Genomic DNA, 20,240 nt, shown 5'->3' with positions numbered 1-20,240 from the left:
AGTTTATATTTTGGTCCTGGAACAACTAGCAATTTAGAAGCTTTAAAAATAAGATTATATACAAATATCTAGCTGGTCGCACACTCTTGATGTGCTGCAGGTATTGAAACAATAACAGCAGTGTTTGAGCCACATCACTGTTCAGATCAGATAGGGAAACAGCACAAGGAAGGCCTCTCTCTGGAAACACAGAGACACTTGAAAACTGACATTGAGCATTGTAACTCCGCACACTGCCCAGTAAATGTATTAGTTGGTAATTTATTTCTGTTCCCAGCAGAAGCAAAAATTTAGCAGAGAATTATTAATTACATCACCACACCTATATAATAGGGTTCACTGTAGTTATGTAGGAGTCAAAGGTATTAAAGCAGTTTCTTTTGATGAAGTAATCGGGCTGCTTCTGGGGCCTGTTTCAGCTGCTAGGGGCGTGCTTCAAATGTAAATGACTGCCAAATGGATTCCTTCTAAATTCCAGCCAATTAAAATACATTTAAAGTGCAGCTGGTGGAGAGCAAAAGGCTTATAATTGCATAAGAAACGTTTGGGCATGAAAGAAATCCCTGAAGTTTGGCGAATGAAGATTATTAAATAATGCATTTCTGGAGAAGTAAAGCAGTCAACAAAAGGGCTTTCCGAAAGGGCAGTCAGAAGCAGAGACAACACTTTTACCACCACCTTTAAAAGGGACAAAGCAGGAGTGTGTTTCTTAGGGTGTCAGTTTTCTACCCTTGGCTCTTTAAACCATGCAAGTTTGGCAGCCTGCCCGCTGTGGTGCTGCATACAAATATTGACAGAACACTGTGCTATTTGTTATCCCCCCTTCTTGGGAAGCAAATGATTAAAACTCTGAAGGAAGATCTGAGAACCCCAGACATTCTATTTTTTTTTTTCCTCAGTCGCACTGTAATATTTACAGAATGAAACAGAAAATAGTGAATGGGGTGTAATGAATGACCTTCCTTTTCTGCTTTGCCTTGTAAGTAAGGACAGACTTTTTGTTTAATGCTTTAAATGTTATTATAAAAGAGATTTGCAGTTAGCAGCACTGAACGATGCCATTAGCACTTTTGATTTAACCTCATGTTTTGGGAGAATGCTCAGCTGATAAAACAGATGGTGTGAATAGGTGAAAGACTTTACCCAGGAAGTTCTGTGAGCAGTCACTGCTGATCCCGTGTCCAACTGATGCACAAACCTATGCAGACCCTATAATACACAGCTGTGTTTGCATGTTGGTACTTTTCAGACACGTTACAGTCATTCCTGCATCTGCCTAAATGTGAGATTTCAATTTTTTCTGCTTTTAATATTTGTGAAATTTTATATTAATTTGCTTAGTAGATCATTATGCCGGTTTTAGAAATGGAAATGAAGATTTTTATAGACAGAGTGGGTTTTTTAATGTAATATTTTGTCTGAGAATACTGTCTTCACTTGTTTGTTATGAAGCAAACTGCAAAAATTAGGTGCATGAGAATTGTTTCCTACGTTAGCTAAGGTTAGCTCCAGAACTAACAAGTGTTGGTTTCTACCTGTTGTTATATCTTATCATATGAAATCCATATGAACTGATTTGAAATTCCTCATTGCTTCCTATTCCAGCACATCATGGTCAGTCACTCTGTTTTGGCTTCGCTTTTGTTAACTGTAAGTAGAAACTCCTACAAATTTCATAATAACAGATCATATTACAGCAGTAGGGGTTTGGTTAAATGTGCCTTGTTAATGTATAAGTAGCACTGAGCACGTGCCAAAGGCAGGCTCGTAAGAAATAAGCTAATTGCCAAAATAAATGTCAATTAAATTATAAAATCAAGTTTTAAAGGCATTTGTCAAGAATCATAAACATAAGAGCATATATATTTGGAAAATATCTGTAATGCCGTTAAACCCAAGAGAATTCAAGAAAATCAACACTAAAAATCTCTAAATAGAGGGGCTGGATTTCTTTTTCGAATACCCTTATTGACTGGCAGTTATTCACAGAGGGATATCTATTGAATAAATTGAAACTACTTTGTTTGAGTAAGTCAAGTCCTGCTTATCACCAGCCACTGTTAGAAAATCAGGGTCTAGGAGCATTTGATTGCAATAAATATTATGAAAATAGAGAAGTCTGTGTGTTTATGAAATACACAGTATACATAAAATAATAAAAGAAATAATTGGCATAACTTTTAGTGGCACCTGGTCTATAAAAGCATTAAACATCTGATACAAGCCCAAAGGCAGTAGGAGTATAGATTAGTTGGGTGGTCACAAGAAAGCGGGATAGGCACAATCAGCTAAGGCTGCGATAGTTTGCTGATACTAAAACAAAATTCTTTTGTAGGCTATCTGACTTTTAATATACTGCCAGTTTAGGGTGGTTTTGAGATCTGCAGAACAACAGTGCAATACAAGTAAATTTTTTTTACAAAATATCAAATAACCCCTTTCTAAAGCTGGTAAATGAGGAAGATGATAACTGAATGTAGACCCACCAAAAGGCAGTGTTACTTGTCTTTTGTTGATGGAACCTCAGGGCTAACAGTGACAAAACTTGTTTCAAACTAAGACTCTGAGACAGGTTTGGCTCACTCACTATAAATCAAAAGATGAATCTAAGTCCTCTTGTGTAATAACATTTTTCATGTCATTTACTTTTCCTTTATGCATATGTGCAATGACGGATGTATCTCCTAGGTCCAGTGATTCATTTAATATACCAGTTTCCTCAAGGAAAGCAATAGAGATGCTTAAAAAGTATACAAACAAACAAGTGAAGAGGATGTATTAGCACTTCAGTATTTCCCTCTTGATCTCATTGCACCAGTGTTTGGCTGGGGTTTAGCTGTTTGCAAATCAGAGCCTCCTCTGCTGCACAATTAAACAGTGAGCAAGCGTCTCTTCAGGGAATTCACTGACCTGTAGGCCCATGGCTGCCTGGTCTCTGGAGCCTGGTGGAGCTTAAGTGGAGCTACATATGAAACTTTCCAAACTGCCCCACACTTCTGCACAGGTGTTGAGGAAATAGTTTGGGAATACTTGCAAATTTTTAGGTGTCCCCAAGGTTAAATATCCTCTGGAAAGCTGGCTTTCTGGATTGTTTCCTTGGATATTAGCTCTTAAATTCTGCCAAAACATGGGCAGGTTTCTATTGGGCTTTTCCCCAGAATGACTTGCTGAAAAGTTGTACAACTTCGCTGTGTCTCCACGGGGAAAATTACATAAGTCCAATTGAAGGGTCAGCATAATTTATAATGGCAAACAGATGAGAACTTTCCTGGACTTTTCCCCTGGGTGATATTATTCAGTGATTCTACTACAGTAAAATCCTCTACTACTTCATGTCTTTGGCACGTCAAACTCTAAAATCTTTGGGTATCTGAACATATACCCTCCTTTATTAAAAGAGTTGTGTGGAGTCTGTAATGGTAATACTGCCCATAGGACTAGAGAATGGCTATTCTGCTGGTTTCCGGAAAAGCAAAGTGCTCTTTGGTTTCTGCATTAACACATCCATTAATTTTAGGTAGAATTTACTATTTCTTCTGTTATAATTTTGCTGATGCTCTAGAGAGCTTTGGAGGACAAAACCTGACCTCATACTTACGGGAAATAGTACTGCACCAGAGGGATGTCAAGCTGATCAGTGGATAAAGATGAAAGTCTCACCCAACCTGAAGCCTAGCTTGTTATAGAAACTCCTTTTACATAGGCAGAAGGGGGATTTTTCCTAAATATATGATATTCTCCAGTAGCTGTGAGGATAGAAGCCATTGCTTTTCATGTTGTCCTGCATTCAGTTCCTTGGTAATAACTCATGTAGGATGTTCAGGAACAAGTCAAGGCATTGACCAAAGGGACCTGTTGCTGTGTGTCAGCCCTGATAACTTTGATGTTTATGCTTAGTTCTGTGACAGGAGTGCATTAACTGTGCTTCCTGACTGCTGCTTTATCTTCTACCATGGTAATCAGAGCTGGTCCTGAGGTCGAAAGTCCTCCTGGCCGAGGGACATAAGGACAGAGAGAGACTACAAGAGGGGAGCATGGGAGGAGTGTGTTAGCGTGGAGTATATTTGGAGCATCTTTCACAATTCCTTCCTTGTTATCATCCTGGCACACTCAGTCTGTCCTCCAACGTGAGACAGTGATGTACTGCTCTCATTGACCTGTGATTTAAATGTTAGCTCAATGGGCAATGGCCTAAAGGTCTTTATAGGGATCTGCTAAACGCTGGAACTCTCTTGAGTTGACACTGCACTCCGACCAGGTGATAATCACACCTGGCCATGCTGACTGGTGTCTGGGAAGGATCAAAACCCATTCCCCAATCAGTTAAGGATGAGGAAATCTTGGGGGAAGAATGAGAAAAGTGGTTGAAAATGCGATTGCAGCTCTTTCAAGAAACGGCAGGGAGTAAAGGGAAGCGAGTTCCTCAAGTCTAGATATTTTTCCATGAGTGCAGTGTAAACACAAATGTTTCTGTAAAAATGGGTCTTCAGCTGGGAATATAGAATCATAGAATGGTTTGGGTCAGAAGGGACCTTAAAGATCATCTAATTCCACATCCCCTGCCATGGATATCTATGGAATATGAAAATCTCTGATGTTAATTACCAATTAGAATTTTTCATTTACACCAAAACTCTGCCTGACAATTTGCTCATGATCTTGTGACTTGTGAACTCGAAGCAAGTGCAAATACTGCACTGTCTGTTTATAGAGAGGTTTCTGGAAGAAACTAGAATATTACTCATGTTTCTTCAGCTTTATCAACCAGTAAGTTTTGGTCTTCTGTGAAGTGACCAATTCTTTCCTCAGTTTTCTCGTACTAGTAATTTACTTGAAAAGGACAACAAAAGAACATTCCATGTCCCTTGCTGGTGGTACCCTAAAGCCACATCATGGGTTGATGTTGCACTTTGGATGTGTTTGAATTACAAAATAAAGCCCACTGGGATTTCATGGCTGGGGTTGGGGATTTGGTAAGACTTTTTAAAATGTTTTTTCTGGTTTGTTTCATCAATCATTGGTTTGGTTAGTGTTTCCTATGCATCACATGTAGGAAAGATGTGGGACAAGTTGCTGGGTGGACAATTATTTCTGGGAGATAATTATTACCACACATAGAAGTTGTGTAATATGTAGAGGAGAAAAACACTTAAGTCATATAAATACTTGCACCCTTTAGCATGGTTAGTGGAAAACCTGGATGAGAGAGTAGTGTATGTCAGATATGTATTTCACAAAGAGTATAATTTTAGCAGGGATGATTTCCAGCAGGATGCAGTGTAAGGTAAGTAGGGCAGATCAGAATGCATTGAAGGACATTTTTACTGGCAGGGCTGTGTGAGCACTCCTTAGTATTTGTGGAGCTTGTTCTTTGGTAATTTCATTCTTCATGTTACGGCTTTCTGCTGTAAGGATAAGGAGGTTGACCAGTAGTCATTGACTAGCCAATGGCAAATGATCAATAGTCAATGACAAAGCATGAGCTTAGTTTTCCTTCAATTTCCCAGATTATGGGAGAGGCAATACTGGTTCAGGCTGCCTTTCAAAACCTGAAAGCTGTAAGAGCTCTGGCAGATGTGTTTCTCTGCAGAACTTCACCAGAGTGGTGAATCTATCTCTTGACCTATAGTCTTTAAAGTTATTATTTCCAATCTCACACTATCCGTCTGAAAGCCTATGGATAAACTGAGATTAACCTCCTCGAAGTTGCTTATGCAGTTTGTTAGTGGCAGAACAGGCAGCTCCCCAGCCTCTCACCTAAGCAATAAAGCCATCGTGCATACAGTGAAATTGCTGACGATCCTTTCCTCTATAGAAAGCAATCCTAATGAAAACAGTGTTTCCGTTAGCTGGAATTGGACAGTTCAAGGTAGTAGTCCAGAACTTTAATCTTGTTGTGGTAAGTAGAGTTGATGAATGAGAACATTGCACTTAAATGAGATCTTAAGACCTTCGTGATCAGCACAGGTGCCTGTGGTTCACAAAATGGATCTTGGGCCTTAATGAAATTATTGTTTCAGACATACACCCTGCCTGCAGGACCGAAGTAATTTTCCTGTCTAAAGTCAAGTAGTTGTTCCATAGCTTTTCTCTGTGTTAGGAACCACCAAGCAGGAATTGGGGTAACTTTTACATGATGTCTTCTGTGGTAGCCCACATGAATGTTGGCTTTGTCACATCAACCCAGGAGAGCTCCAACTGGATAGGCAGCCAGACTCATTACCATTGGCTTTTGTTTCTCTAGGGCTAGGCTGTGTCTCTGGACACCAATTTGTATAAAAGTGATTGCTCCAAGGAAGGAACTGCCTTTATTTCCTTCATTTGTTGGAAGAAAAGTAATTTACTTCTATTTTCCAGCCTCTCACCCACACTGGCTCAGTTTTGTGGCTGGTCCTAAAGGAAAAGACCTTTTTTTTATTCTTTCCATATAGACCTCCCAGAGGAAATAACAGTAGCTATGTAGTTCCTACTCTTTCCACTCCATCCCCTCTATGCCCATGGGGGATGTATGCAGAGACACTATCAAAATAATACCTGTATTTATAGTCTTCCTCTTTTTTTTTTCAGTCTAGAAAGGCTGCATACAGCTAAAAAAGAAGCTGATCTACTGAAAAAGGTTGTACTGGGGACAAAAAGCGTTCCTGAAGCTGTGTTCATATTCAAAGCAACACACTTAACTTCGGTAGTACTCTGACATTGTGATGTGCAAGGAACAACTATTGCTGTGCTTGTTAATGCAGGTTACTTTTTAAAAATGATTTTCTACTTCCTTGACGCTCCCGTGGGGAAACACAGACTTGATTTTTTTTTTCTTTGCCAGTTTTGTTGCTAAGACCTTACTTTCAGTTCTGCAACGTACATTTAGCTCTTCAGAAAAGCATGAATTGTCACACACCCTTGTAACATAGGAGTGCACGTTACGAGGAATATTTAAGTGTAAAATTTCATGGTTTACGAAATCCTGCGGAGAATAACGTAATCATGCTTTCTTTTGCTATCTAAATCCGGTTGGGCTTGTAAGCACTCAGCTGGTCGGTTTGAAGGATTACCTGGGCTGTGCGGGTACCAGACCCTGTGATCCAACAGCGCACGCCCTGCTCTAACCCAGAGCTGCAGCGTACAGGTGGGATGTGCATTTACAGCTGTTCTGTGAAATAAAGTATTGTAAAGTGCCTTGTGATTGCCTGGCTTGACGTACGGGATGCAAACGTGATGTATCACTATTGACAGTAAAAACTGAAAGAAAATTTTATTGACTAGCTCTCAACAACAGAGTTTTATGAGAACAGAAAGCAAGTCCCCTGTACTGTTGTCAGTCCTCTCTGGAGACTGTGATGGAGTGCCAAATCTGAGTAGTTTTGAAACTAAATATCTGTAAATGGATTCTTTGTTCATTTAAAGGAGATAGAGGGAAGAGTATGGAGGCTTCTCTGGGGAATGTCACGGCTTTGCTGTGCAACACAAAGACTGTGTTTGAATCAAGATGTGCGTACTTCTAACAAGATCTTTTCTAGCAATGTGAGGCATGCACTACAATTTCTCAAAAATCCAATGTATAACCCTGAAGTTTGTATTAGCTCTTTGAGATTTCCTTCCATCTCTTCTTCTAGCTAACCTCTCCTCCATCATGGAGGGCCAGTTGATGAGCTATTTCTTTCATTGATTACTTAGAGTTTCACACAGGTTGTACTGTGAGCGAAGACATATTTTCTTTAATGTTGATCTTTAACTGTTGATCTTTCTGCAAGGCAGCAAGCTGCTCTGTGTGTCAGGACGTTTAATTGAAGGGATTTTTTTTTCCCCTACAAAGCTATTTCCTTCGTATACAGGAAAAAAAAAATAGAGGGAGGAGGAAGAAAAGAGCAGAGCAAATACAATGAAATACTTTATCTTTTTATCATTGGAATGGATCCTAAGGTGGGATTTGTTGTCATTGCTATATTGAACTTGCATGCTGAACCTCAGTGCAGCTGTGACAATTGGTGTCATCCAAGAACATGCTTTATTGACAGATTGAGGTGGCCTTAGAGATCACTTATTCTTCAGTATGGTTTAAGACATCAGAATTTAGATGCAGCTTCATTTGGACTTTGCTAATACTGAGAGGATCCAGCTTCATGCAGCAGGTGCTGGACAGCACGAGAATTCCTGCGGTGATACTCCAGGTGCTTGGTTAATAACTTACTCCCCAGGACACTTAATTCATTCCTGCTTGCACCAGTCAGAATGAACAGAGTTGGAAAAAAGAAAAAACACAGACCCAAATTGTCTTAATTGTTTGTGCTTTAGCTGCCACAACATCCCTGTTCCTCTAAGTCTGAAGCTCTTAACAAATATTGTTCATCATAATGACAGTCCTTATCATAGAACTTCTCCAAAGCTGAGCATGGGTTTGCCCCTTGACAGTTGCACAGATTATTTTCTTTGAACTATTATAATCCTTGCTTTGCAAAAGAAGAACTTCAAGAAATGAATGCTGATTGTATGGAGCTGCTGCTCTTTACCTTCCATAGAGCAGCGGCTTGTGGAACACCTGCTGAAGTTTGAGTCAACAGCACAGTTTGTCTTTTGTAAAGTATTTCTCTTAATAAAGAAAAGGGAATAAAACGTCGTTTTGTTTGACGTCGCTCGCTGGGCAGACAGCTGCATAACACATTCTGCTGTGAAATTCTGCTGATACTCCACAGTGGTTACTTAGGTTGTGCATTTGGTCTTAAGGGCCTAAAAAAGTCTCTCTGCAGTGGGACTACATTTGTCAAAAATTTTAGTTGTTCTGATTTTAGATGCGGGAGGATGTCCAGGAAGAGGGCAGAAATACTTCACTGGCTTTTGTGAGATCAGGATTCCACCACAAGCAGAAAACAAACAGCAATCTGAGAGGATTGTTTCACAAACCCGATGAGTCCAGATGCTTGGCCCAATTTCTCCCCTAGCTCTGAACCAAGACCAGTGCAAGAGCTCCTGCCTCCAGCACATGAGACAGTGGTCACTGCACTGCACCATGTGAGTCTTTTGCAAAACAGAGCTGCTGACACATGCTGGGACTACAAATACTTGACACAACAAGTCTTTTGGGGTCACTCATTATAACGGAAAGTACTTCTAAAAACCAGAAAATGTAAGGTATTATCAGTGGAAAAAAGAAAGAGGAGGTACTCTTGAATGAAATAGCTGGATGCAGTTAAGAAATACAGGACAAATTATACTGGCACAAACTTTTGCTGTCCACCTGTTCAGGGGAGCCAGTTTAGATCAGAAAGGAGCAGTCACCTCTATATCTAAAAAAAATTAAAAATAAAATAAATAAAAAATAAAGATATTTTTCCCACAATGAAATGTTGATCTGCAATTATCAATTGTGATTTTTCTTGGCTTGTCAGAATTGCATATAAAGAACATTGAAATTTCCTTATCTGCAAAATGCATCTTCCTTCATGCAGAGTGAGCAGTAGGAGTACAGGAGTGGAAAAAGTGGCCATTCTTCATAGGGGTCTACTTGTATTAAGATAGGTTTGTGATGCAGACATGGATGGTGGTAGTGAGTAGTGGCAATTTGCAGTAGCTCACCAATGTCATAAACATGATTTTTAGTATTTTCCCACTGAAATCTCTGAAAGAATGGTGGAACTGCTGAAGTTTGAGTCAACAGCATCAGTTGACCTGTTGAGTCCCTTGCTAATGTAAGTATGGTGTAAAAAAAAAGTTTATATGAAAAATTCAACTTGCACAGTGGAAGTTCATCCTTCCTATTTCTACATGGAACAACACATGTTACATAGACAATCTTGTTCTGGGACGTGCAAGGCATCCCATCTGTCTGATAGACCTTTATTGCAGAGCTAAGCTTTGTCCCATGGGTCAGAGAGCTTCCTACCCTCCTGGCCCCTTCCCCCCACCTCTACCCTTTGTATTTTTCTTACCATCTTGGGGAAAATCATGTAAACTGTTGTCCTCTGCAGAAACCCAGTATGCTTGTTTTTTTGACATTTTTGACCATTTTAGAAGATTTCTTGAACAGACATGATCAGGGAATAACAATCCTGAGAACAGTCTGCTGAGACCTCACGGGCAATTTTACTTTATGCACTGGAGGTGGAGGCTTCAAGCCTCTGGCAAAGGCTGTTACAGAACTCAGTAGGGTCATTTTTCTCCTTTGCTTGAGAGAAAACAATAAAATAATTATTCAGGAAAAATATTTGAGAGCTTGAAACACTTTTTCTTTATGTACAACAGAACCACAACTTGGCAAACAATAAACAATGGGAAAGTTTGTCTCAGTAATGCAACTCAGCAGAATAAAAAAGCTGGAATTCTTTCAATCAAGTATATTCTCTCCTTCTTCTCAGATATTGTGAAAACTGATGTCACTTGTAATTCTTCGGAAAGGAAAAAATCCCTACATTTTGCAGTATATCAATGCAGTCTTTTTCCCCCAACTAATCTATAAAAAGACATTGTATACGAATATTAATTTCTCTGCCAGAAATGCATTCCTGGAACTTAATAAAGACTTTTCTGTTGTCGTTCAGTAATTTGGATAATAGTTTCTCCATGAAGTTTCATAACATTTACTTATTACCATACATGACTGGACCAAGTGGTTTCAGCAGTTGAAGCTGGAATCCCTCTGCAATAAGCTTTCTCACTGAATTAATTTTGTAAATATTATGCCTAAAATAATTTCAAATGACAACTTTAAATGAGTAACGTGGATATGAAATACATCTGTAAAGCTCAGGGAATTTTAATGGAAGAGCCGTCAGCTGTGTCGATTCAATTCAGCAAAACTTGTTCTAGTCTTATTGACGGCCCTGGAGGGTTACAAGCATTTTGCATTTGGATCCATTAGATTGCAGTAGTTGTGACCAACGGCACTCTTTTCCTTTGTATCTGTAGTGCCTCAAGAATTCATCTTCCCACAGGATGAGGATTCAAGTTTCTGAAAAGTCCTCCTAGACTGCTGTGAGGCAAAGCCCACACCTTCATTTACTGGCCAAGCAGCAGCAGCAGGGCGCTCTACCTTGCAGTTATCTAAGGAGATCAGGAGTAGAGCAGCTTGTGAAATCTTCCTCTTTATGCATGGACTTGCACATCTTTTGGTGGTGTAACTTGTGGTTTTCCATGAGCGTGGCTTCTGTGCAATGCTGCAGCCGCCTTCCAGACGTAGCTGCGGGAGCTCCCAGAGCAGGTGGGAAATGGCATTTTCCTGTAGTCCTGGGTCAGGCCTGTTAGTTAAGGTGTAATAGAAATGAGTTTGAGGTGCATTTGAGGGGACTGTGCCTCTCATTTGTTTTGGGAAGTGTGAGGAAGAGAAGGAGAGGTGCAACTTGGCTTACTGTGTAAAATATATTGTGCTGGATAACATAAAGATGAAGGGCCTGATATTAACAAGGCTGATGTCTTTTGAGTTGGAATCAGTGCTTACACAGCCAGCCTTTGGGTGAATTACTTATAACCCAGTTTGTGTGTATATCTGCGCTAACTGCTGTTTACAAGGATATTTCAACTTTGCTTTCCTGGTCCTCATTTGTATATAACCCACTGGGAAGATGGTGGTATAATGAGTAAGGCTATGCCCTCTTGTCTTTACGCATGTGACTGCAAGGAAGTCAGGCAGAGCTCATCTTATCTCTCTCTAGTCATGTATCACTCAGGAAAAGTACTTCTGCATGTCATTGTAGCTGAAATTGATAGAATCATAGAATGGTTTGGGTTGGAAGGGATCTTAAAGATCACCAAGTTCCAACCCCCCTGCCATGGGCAGGGACATAATCCACTGGATCAGGTCGCTCAATGCTTGTTTCATTGGCATCTTAACTTCATGTGCTGGTTGTGGTTTAAATTGTTCTCACTGCAAGCATAATTGCTTAAGATGATCAGAACTGTGTGTATTACGGTATTTAAATTAAAGATGATGCCTGCCTGTTTTGTTTTTTCGGAGATCAGTTGTATTCCACTATTTCCTAGTGGTACTCATTTCATCTGAAAGATAAATCACTTGCTGATGGATTTAAGATCCTTCTTCTTGTCCACAAAGGTATTAAGCATTATCCCCCTTCAATCCAATGAAGTTTGAAGTTTTAATTGGGTTCAGGAGGCATGATGAAGTAGAGGTTTAACAGTAGTATATTATATAGTCTTGGGGACTCACTGGTGTGAGACAAGTTAAAAAAATAAGAAGGAGAAAACCCCCTAAACTTGTGTTATCTGTAGGGGCATTATTAATAAGTTAAGAGTGAAGGTCTGTGCATGTGGCAGGAGAGCCTGCGACTCTGGCATGACTCATTCATATCTGGAATTCAGGTAATGAAGAGCAAGTTAGATTTACCCTGACTATATTTTCCAAATGCCTAATGCAACCTGTAGCTGGAAATATTGTGATTATCATCACGCATCTCTCACAATGGTATTTTTCTTAGCTGGAAGCGTAACTGATATCAAAGTTATTGGAGGATGAATATGTTATTTCAAGTTGTGTTTTCAACTTTTTTAATAAAGGTTTTGCTTGATTCTTATCTGTAGGCATATTTTGCCATCGTTTTCGGTTTTATGTTAGTTGAATAATATTATTCCCCAAAGAATCTGCCTTTTTGCTTAAATCAGATGTCAATTTTAAATACATTCATGGAGGCATTTAATTTCTATGAGTGACTTTTAGGTCTTACCAGGCCATATGGGGCTGAGCGGAACGGGGTCCCTTTGCACTCCCTTGCATCTTGCCATTGACATCAGCGGCCGATGGCACTTGAAAGAGAATTAATCTACTGTGTCCAGAAAGTAGGTTACCCTGATATTTTTCACAGGCTTCCCTGGAGGGAGTTTTAGATGTGCAAATCCCAGTGAACTATCATCTCAGAGAAGTGTCACTGAGACGTCAGATAGACAGAGATTACTCCCTTTTCTTCTTGTTGAAAACTTTTGGAAACTGGAAAAGGATCTGCAATGTCCAGAGAGGTCAGAGTGCACGTGTAAAACGTTACTGTTTGCACATCTCGCTCAGTGGTATTCCTAAAATTTCCACTGGGAGAAAATGTTCTTTTTACCTTGCCATTCCAGGGCCATTAGAATATGAAATAAAAAGGAATGTCATCTAAACAGGGCCCCTCTGTAATTTCCTACATTATATTCTGCGTGGAAAGAATGGCATATTGCCTCTCCTTATAGCATAGAAGGATGATAAGCAGTCCATAATCCTTCCCAGAGGATGGTGACAGACACGAGTCTGGCCTGAATAGACAGCTGTATTGCTTTCAACTGGGTGGTTCCGTGTTTACTGAACAAGTGGTTTCTAGGTATTTTTAGTATGAAGAATTTAAATCCCTTTAAAAAAAGAGACACAATAAAGAGGAAGGTAGTTTCCACTTCTGTGAGATTTCTATCTAATCAGGTCTGTAGTCTAATGGTAATGTAAATCATTGGGAAATTTTGTAGATTTTACAGTGGGCTTTGGATCTTATCCTTGATATCCAGGAAAGCCTAAGTCACTTAGGCCCATATCCTTGGAAAGTCTTTGCTATCCTAATCCCCACCTAAATACTTTACCTGCTGCTCCTGGATGCTAAATGCACTGAATTCCATGAACATTTCAACTTTCCTTCACACCGGCGAGAATTAAGCCTTTTTTTTTCAGATGAGGTTTTCATTTAAAATCACCTCTAAATTGAAAAATTGCAAAATTTTTGAGTTTGGCTCATGTAACACACCTGAAGACAAACAACATAAGAAAAGCCATCAAATGATACATTTCAACAGATAATTAAAAACTGTCTCTTTCTTTCACTAAATGAAGTATTTTATAGTGAAAATCTTTGATGACTGAAGCTTTTTAGACTGTTTGGCTTGTATCATGTTAGGATCTTACTCTAGCCAGTTGTTGTAAATGTGTGTTTGTTATCCTTTTAATTATATTTATTCTTTCAATCGTAGGTGTGGTGTCTATTGTGTACATGCATGCAGATCTATTTCTGTGGCTGTGCAGAGACTAGAGAAACACTGAGTAGATACATTTTACGTATGAATTGTGTAGCGCTGCATTCTGCACAGGCGACATGATGTAATGAATTATCTCCTTTGTCAGTCATACAGAATAATGTGTTTTTAATCACCTGGGCTTGCAAAAACACCCGTTGGCTGTGTAAACCTGCTGGTCCAAACACCATCGCTGTGATGAAAATACCCTTGCTGTGATGCCTTCTAACCCATTGGTCTCATTTTCCCTTAGCCCCAAAAGCCTACTGTCATCTTAGTATTCACTTTCCTATCTACAAGTATAAAAACTTTCCCATCTAACAAGCAAATGTCAGAGCCAGTGGGGGCTACAAGCCTGAAACATAATATTCAAAAGAAAGCCTCGTGATGTTGTGGTGTCTGGGGTCTTCCTTTCAGCAGTTACAAAGGGCACATTAACATCTGATCATAGAAAATAATTCTGTTTTATAGTACTGCATATAATTGTAACAGGGCATCAGTCTGCTTTTATTTATTATTTTTTTAATAACGTACAGGTGTGATCAGTTAAGCGGCATCCTCTCCCAACCCTCCTGCAACCCAGCCCCCAGAAAACCCTTTAAAATGAATTGCTGTGATTGAACCCCACTAGCTTTGATGCATTTTCCAACTACCTGCAAAAACAGAGCACAAAAACATTAATAATAGACTAAATGCTGGCTGAATGTATTGAGCTAAGTAGCAGTCAGCTGAAGGCTGGTCTGACTGTTCTCACTGAGAGCTTTTGAGTAATAAGACCATTGGAAAAAGATCTGATCTTTTTCTGTAACTTGCCTGAACCAGACATTGAGGTGTTTTGATAATCGATCCCTTCATCTCCATCATAGTCTTCTGTGCCCTGTTAGTACCATGTAACAAATAATGTATTTTTTTCTCTAGTGCCTTTAAAAATAGATTTTGCTGCAGTTGAAAAAGTTATTTTGCAGTTTAATTTCCAAAGTCACAGGCTTTTCATTAGCATTGCTTCCTATGACATGAGTTTATTCTATGTGTAGTTGAGTTACATTATGGAAAATCACGGCAGTAAATATCTGGTAGGTATACAGGTTGCTGCAATCAGCCCCTGACAACATCTGTCAAAACAATGTGGGAAAATCCTGGCTTGCTTTGTCATTACAGAATGGGACTGTTTGTTTATTCAATAGAATAAATAAAGCATATTGAGAGGAGACCAGAAGAGTCACACTGACTTGGTTACTGAGACTTCTAGCTTCCAGCTACAGGATATTTTGGTTCCAGCATTTCACGTCAATAATAAACAATCTTTATGGGAACAGTTGAATGATAAAAATGAGATCATGAATTGGGAGCTAGGCTATATATTTTTGATCTGTTGTATGCTGGAGTTTACATTAGGGTTGCTCTTGAGGCTGAAAAGAGGCTCGTTCTGTATCACAGCATTTCAAATAAACGTTTGCAAGCTATGGGAGATACCATCAATAATTCATGACTGTAGTTCTTCCGAGATGGTCTGTTGATGCAGACTGTCAGAGCACATGGTAATAATACGAGTGTTTATGTGATTTACAGATCTACAAAATAGCAAATAACTAGAAATTTCTTCAACTGACAGTATGCATAGGCTCCGTAGCATCAGAAATAGTGTGTGTGACAGCTGCAGCCTGTATAAATCAGGGTTGACTATTTAAAGTGTTCTCTGGGTGTAAGTACATGCACTTACACTGGTGTCTTCATAGTCCATTTCCAATATCTGATTGACAGATTGTATTTTATGTAATTATGCATTTTCTTATGTTTTTATTAACTCTTTAATCCCCCAAGGTGCTCAGTGGTTAAAGTAGTGTATCCCGGTGAATAGAACTGAGAGAGCTCAAAACACAAATGTTTCCTCACCATGCAATGTCACCTGGACCTGTGGGGATTTTAGTAATTTAGGTCTTTGGCAAAGTACTGGGAGCTGTGTTGCACAAAGGGGTTTGTAATATTTTTGTGTGTGGTCTTGTTCAGTAAGAAACCTAGACATGGTGACTCATACAGTAGCTTATTTTTGCATTTTAACAAAATTCAGGTGAATTCTTTGGTTCCAGCTACATGAGTAAGTGCCAGCAGCCACAGGAAGAGCTTCCTCATGTCTTAGCTGAATTCCCATCTTTGTATGAGCCTTGGTCCTGGAGCTGTTCAGGTCTATACAGTGCAAGAAAACATTGCTCGGACAACAAACTGAAATTATTCCCACTTGCCCACAGCTTCCAGTTCTGTTGGCTGATATTTTAGCAGTGTAAGTCAATGTTGAATGGGCTCAGTATTTATCAGATCCTGTATGCAACCAGCTTATGATTGTGTGATTGGGAATGTGAGATCAGAAAATGTAATTACACTAAAAGGAGTGAGGAACACTGGCTTTTCTTTTTTGGCCTTTTTTTCTCTGGAAGTAGTGTGTATGTAGAGCTTAATTCATCTTTTTAGCACCATCATGGTTGCCAAGTGCTACAGAGGTAGAAAACCTATTCCTTAAACTGTTTTAAGGATACTTAGCAGCTTGAAGCATTTTTAAAAGCAGCATTTTTACGATGAAGAAAGTTCCCTTCTTCACAGGAGTATGTCCGCTGGGTGCTATCATTCATGCAGGAATGAAGAAAGAGAAGTGGGAATAGGAGGCAGTCTCTGGCATGCAGTTAAGGTAGGAGACGGGATGATATGTTGGATTTCCTCTTGTTTTGCTCTTTTCCCCTGTATAACCCCATGAAGGCATTTGTATAGTAATTATCTAACTGACTGAAAGCTGTAAATGCTGGACAGATTTCTGATGGTGCACAGGTATCCGAGACTTTAAAGCCAACCTGTGCAAAAGAATTGCCTATAACCCTTTTTCAGTGGGTATTCATGGGCTTGAGATGTCTATACACATGGCTCAGTATAGACGATAAATTTGATTTTTGTATGGGGAAAATGTAATAGCTTTATCTCTTTCATTATAGTAGGGAATAAAACCAATATTCAGTAGTTTGAAGGTATTTTGTGCAAGTGCAGCACACCTCAGTGCACTGAGTGATGTGCAATGGAAGATTCCTTAGCAGCCTTTTTCCTGGAAACCCACCTGAATGTTAACTTCATTTTAATCTAGGATAGCGTGGCTACGTATGCCAGTCCCGCAATACCCCACCATTCCCCACAGGTTTCTCTTCCTCTCCTTCTTTATAGTGTCCTGGAGTTGTGAAACCGCTGCCATGCCTCATTGTTTCTGCAGTTTTGTCCTGAAACAAAACTGGTTTTGTATGCCCTCCACGGTGTGCTATGGCTAAAGGGTTTGTCTGCCGTTCCCTGGAGGCTGGGAGATTTGCCATTGGAGACAGGACTGTGCGATAGGGATCAGCCACAAGCAGGGTGTGACTCGCCTCTGTGGTTCTGGGTCTTGTTTGGGGATGCTTTTGGTGGAGTGCCCCTCCTTTGGTGGTGCTTGGTGCGGTGCGGCTCACGATACCTTACACAAATCCCACGGAAGGGAGTGGATTCCCATGGACACCAGTGGCCTTTGGATCAGGCTTTGAATCGTGGTACAAAATATATGGACAAGAAGTAGTTTCTAAATATTTGTAATACAGATGCTAATGAAGCAAGCTCCGTACCTCCCATGGAGGGGCCTTGCCCAGCCCTGGTGTCTCATGGCATTTTCTGAAACTCTGGGCTGCAGGTCAAGTTTTTTTTTTTGAAAGGAGGGAAATTTCACCTAAGCAAGTGTGTAAATGCATGCCTTTAGGAAAGCTCTACTAAATAAACCCATTATGCTGTAGTTTATTGTAGTCTGTTGATATCTTGTTTTTAAATACGTTTTAGAGAGGAAAGAAGGGCAGGTTTCTGTTTGGGATTGTTGAGGGGGAAGCAGCAGGGCTGAAGGCAAAACCCATTAGTCTGCTTTGGGAAGGGCTGCAAAAAAAACCCGAAGAATTGCACTTAGATATTTATTTAAAAGCTGGCTCTAGGAAATGCTCTTATTTTGTTTCAGCATCCTGCTAAGAACAACAGAATTTCTGAGTTGCTTTCTCAGGCTTTATATAGGTTGAAGGTATATGTTTTGTTCGTGTTTTGATAAATCTTCCTTCCAGGCATAAGATGTAGAAACTTTTAATTAAAGCTTAAATTCTAGAGCAAGGGGTAATTGTTGTGGTAAGGCACAGACATTTGGTTGTTGTATAATTCCCATGCAGGAAGATAGGATTCCTGTGAAGTCAGTGCACAGCTCAGGTGGCTGGTTAGACTGCTCGAGCGTTCATGTGTACTCAGGTGGAAGATATTCCAGGTGAGGATCTGTCTCTGAGAAGTGTCTCTGCTGCTGCCTTGCTCCCAACACGCATGTTGTGTTCCTCAAAACTATTTTCAGAATATGCCATCTTGACAGCAAGACTTTTCCATAGAGGTATCCATAGAAAATGAATACTTCAGAGCTGGATGACGTGGCAGTGATCAGGTTGAGGTGGCTTCTTGGCACTCTGAGGAGAAGCCAGGCACTGCCTGCTACCCAGCCAGCCCAGCAGGGGGGACGGGAGCTGTGCTGTTTCTCCTCTGCTTTAGCATCATTTGGGACAACTGGTTTCCTAATTGATAGCACCAGCCAGCACTACTATTCTCTGTGGAAGCAAGGGAATTCCTATAAGATATAAGGCATGACCATATCCTTATTTTGGACATTTTGCTGGCTTGAGTGGCTTGAGAGACTTGTGCAGGGGTCACAAGTGCCTGCCATCAGATAGCCTTGCTCCAGTGCACTGCCCTGCCTTCCCCACAGCCGTGGGCAGTGTGGGCATCTCCTCCTAAGTAGCTGCTTGGATAGCGAGCAATTGTGGTTTCAGCTTTTGACACCAAATATCGCTGAACAAAACCAGCTCTGTAGGGAAGATCTAGTGGAGCTGTGAGCTAGAGTCATTTAATCTCTCCTTAGAGTTCGACTCTCCACTTAATTTGGGGAGAATTATGCCTGAGTCAGGGCTGTAGGAAAAGCTAAAATCAAAATTCTTCCTTCTATTTCTTGAAAACTGATGGTAGTATTTCGATAACTGTACAGAGAGCCTGAATATGTAAACTATTTTACAAGATGTATATAAAATGTATGTAACCTTCAAGGGACTTGATGGACGCTGTCACTTGCTAAATTGGTCATTCTAGGTGATAAAATCAAATCCTGCATATGTATTTAAAAATTGTTGTGGCTGCAGGGAAAATATTGGAGCAATGAGGACATTCTCACTAACCTGGAGATTAGAAAGACCTGTTTAGCAGGAAGAAAGTGTAGTTTGCTTATAGCACGTGCATATACTTGCATGTCTATGATCTTTTAGATTTTACAGCCTGCGGTGTCTATTCTTTCCTTGATACATTTGCAAAATTCATATGATGTTCTTCTGCAAGTTCTGTTGGGTGGAGAGGAAATACAGTGCCTAGGACAAACAGTTCCTTGTGAATGTTGCATTCCTACAGTTATCTGTCATTTAGAAAAAATGCAACTCAATGACCTATTTTTAGCATAGCTTCTAACAGTATTAATTAAATATATTTTAAAAAATCATAACATGTAATATTAAACCATTTCCTGTCATTATATTTACCACTTCTGGTACATAGTTCCCATTAAGTTAAAGTGGCATTTACTGTTTATCTTGCCAACTATCTGATCATTGAATCTTTCTGAGGAGAGGAGGGAAAGAGAGGAAGGAAGATACAAAGCTTGCTTGCATTCATTTCCACTATGTTTTAACAACATTGTTTCAGCTTAGTCCTGGTTTTAAATTTCTATTTTAATAGAAATTTAATGTAATGCATTTGAGTATTTTAATCCTTTCTCAATCTGTTCAGAGTACAACGGCCAGGATTCTGAGTGTGGTGGGAATTTTCAGGTATGTTAGGTAGCAGCTTGGAAACCACAGTTAGTGAAGAGTCCTGTTGGATCCAGCAAACATGCTAGGATTTAATTCAGAAGATTCCTAATGCTGCAGGTGGAAAAAAACAAGAAAAAAGAACTGTAGAGTTAATTAGGAGGCAGAGTCACCTTATCAGTTGCCCAGAACTGCTAAATAATCACGGCAAACTTCTCATGAACAGGGCAAAGTTCAAAAATTACTATAGGCATTTCAACTGTTCATGAACTGATTTTTCCAGGGAGAAGAGGTAACCCTGGAAGTCCTGCTAGATGAATAAGCTGTAATTAAGTTATTGATCTGTGATGTTTTTTAAATACTGTTTTTCATTGGTATCATTTTAAGTAAAAGCTTCTGAAATGC

The 20,240-nt window shown here is 39.8% G+C and overlaps 1 protein-coding gene across 1 annotated transcript in view; it reads left to right on the top strand.

Moving 5' to 3' along the window:
* The first annotated feature begins 902 nt into the window (after positions 1–902).
* NCKAP5 (NCK associated protein 5) overlaps positions 903–20,240 on the top strand; it is a 418,402-nt gene continuing 399,064 nt past the window's right edge. The window contains exon 1 of the mRNA XM_069861526.1: positions 903–979. The gene's annotated coding sequence lies outside the window, so the exon portion shown is untranslated. The remainder of the gene's footprint in view (positions 980–20,240) is intronic.

The sequence above is a fragment of the Phaenicophaeus curvirostris genome, chromosome 7, assembly GCF_032191515.1.
Source record: "Phaenicophaeus curvirostris isolate KB17595 chromosome 7, BPBGC_Pcur_1.0, whole genome shotgun sequence".
NCBI lineage: Eukaryota > Metazoa > Chordata > Aves > Cuculiformes > Cuculidae > Phaenicophaeus > Phaenicophaeus curvirostris.
This window is presented reverse-complemented; position numbering and strand designations above follow the sequence as displayed.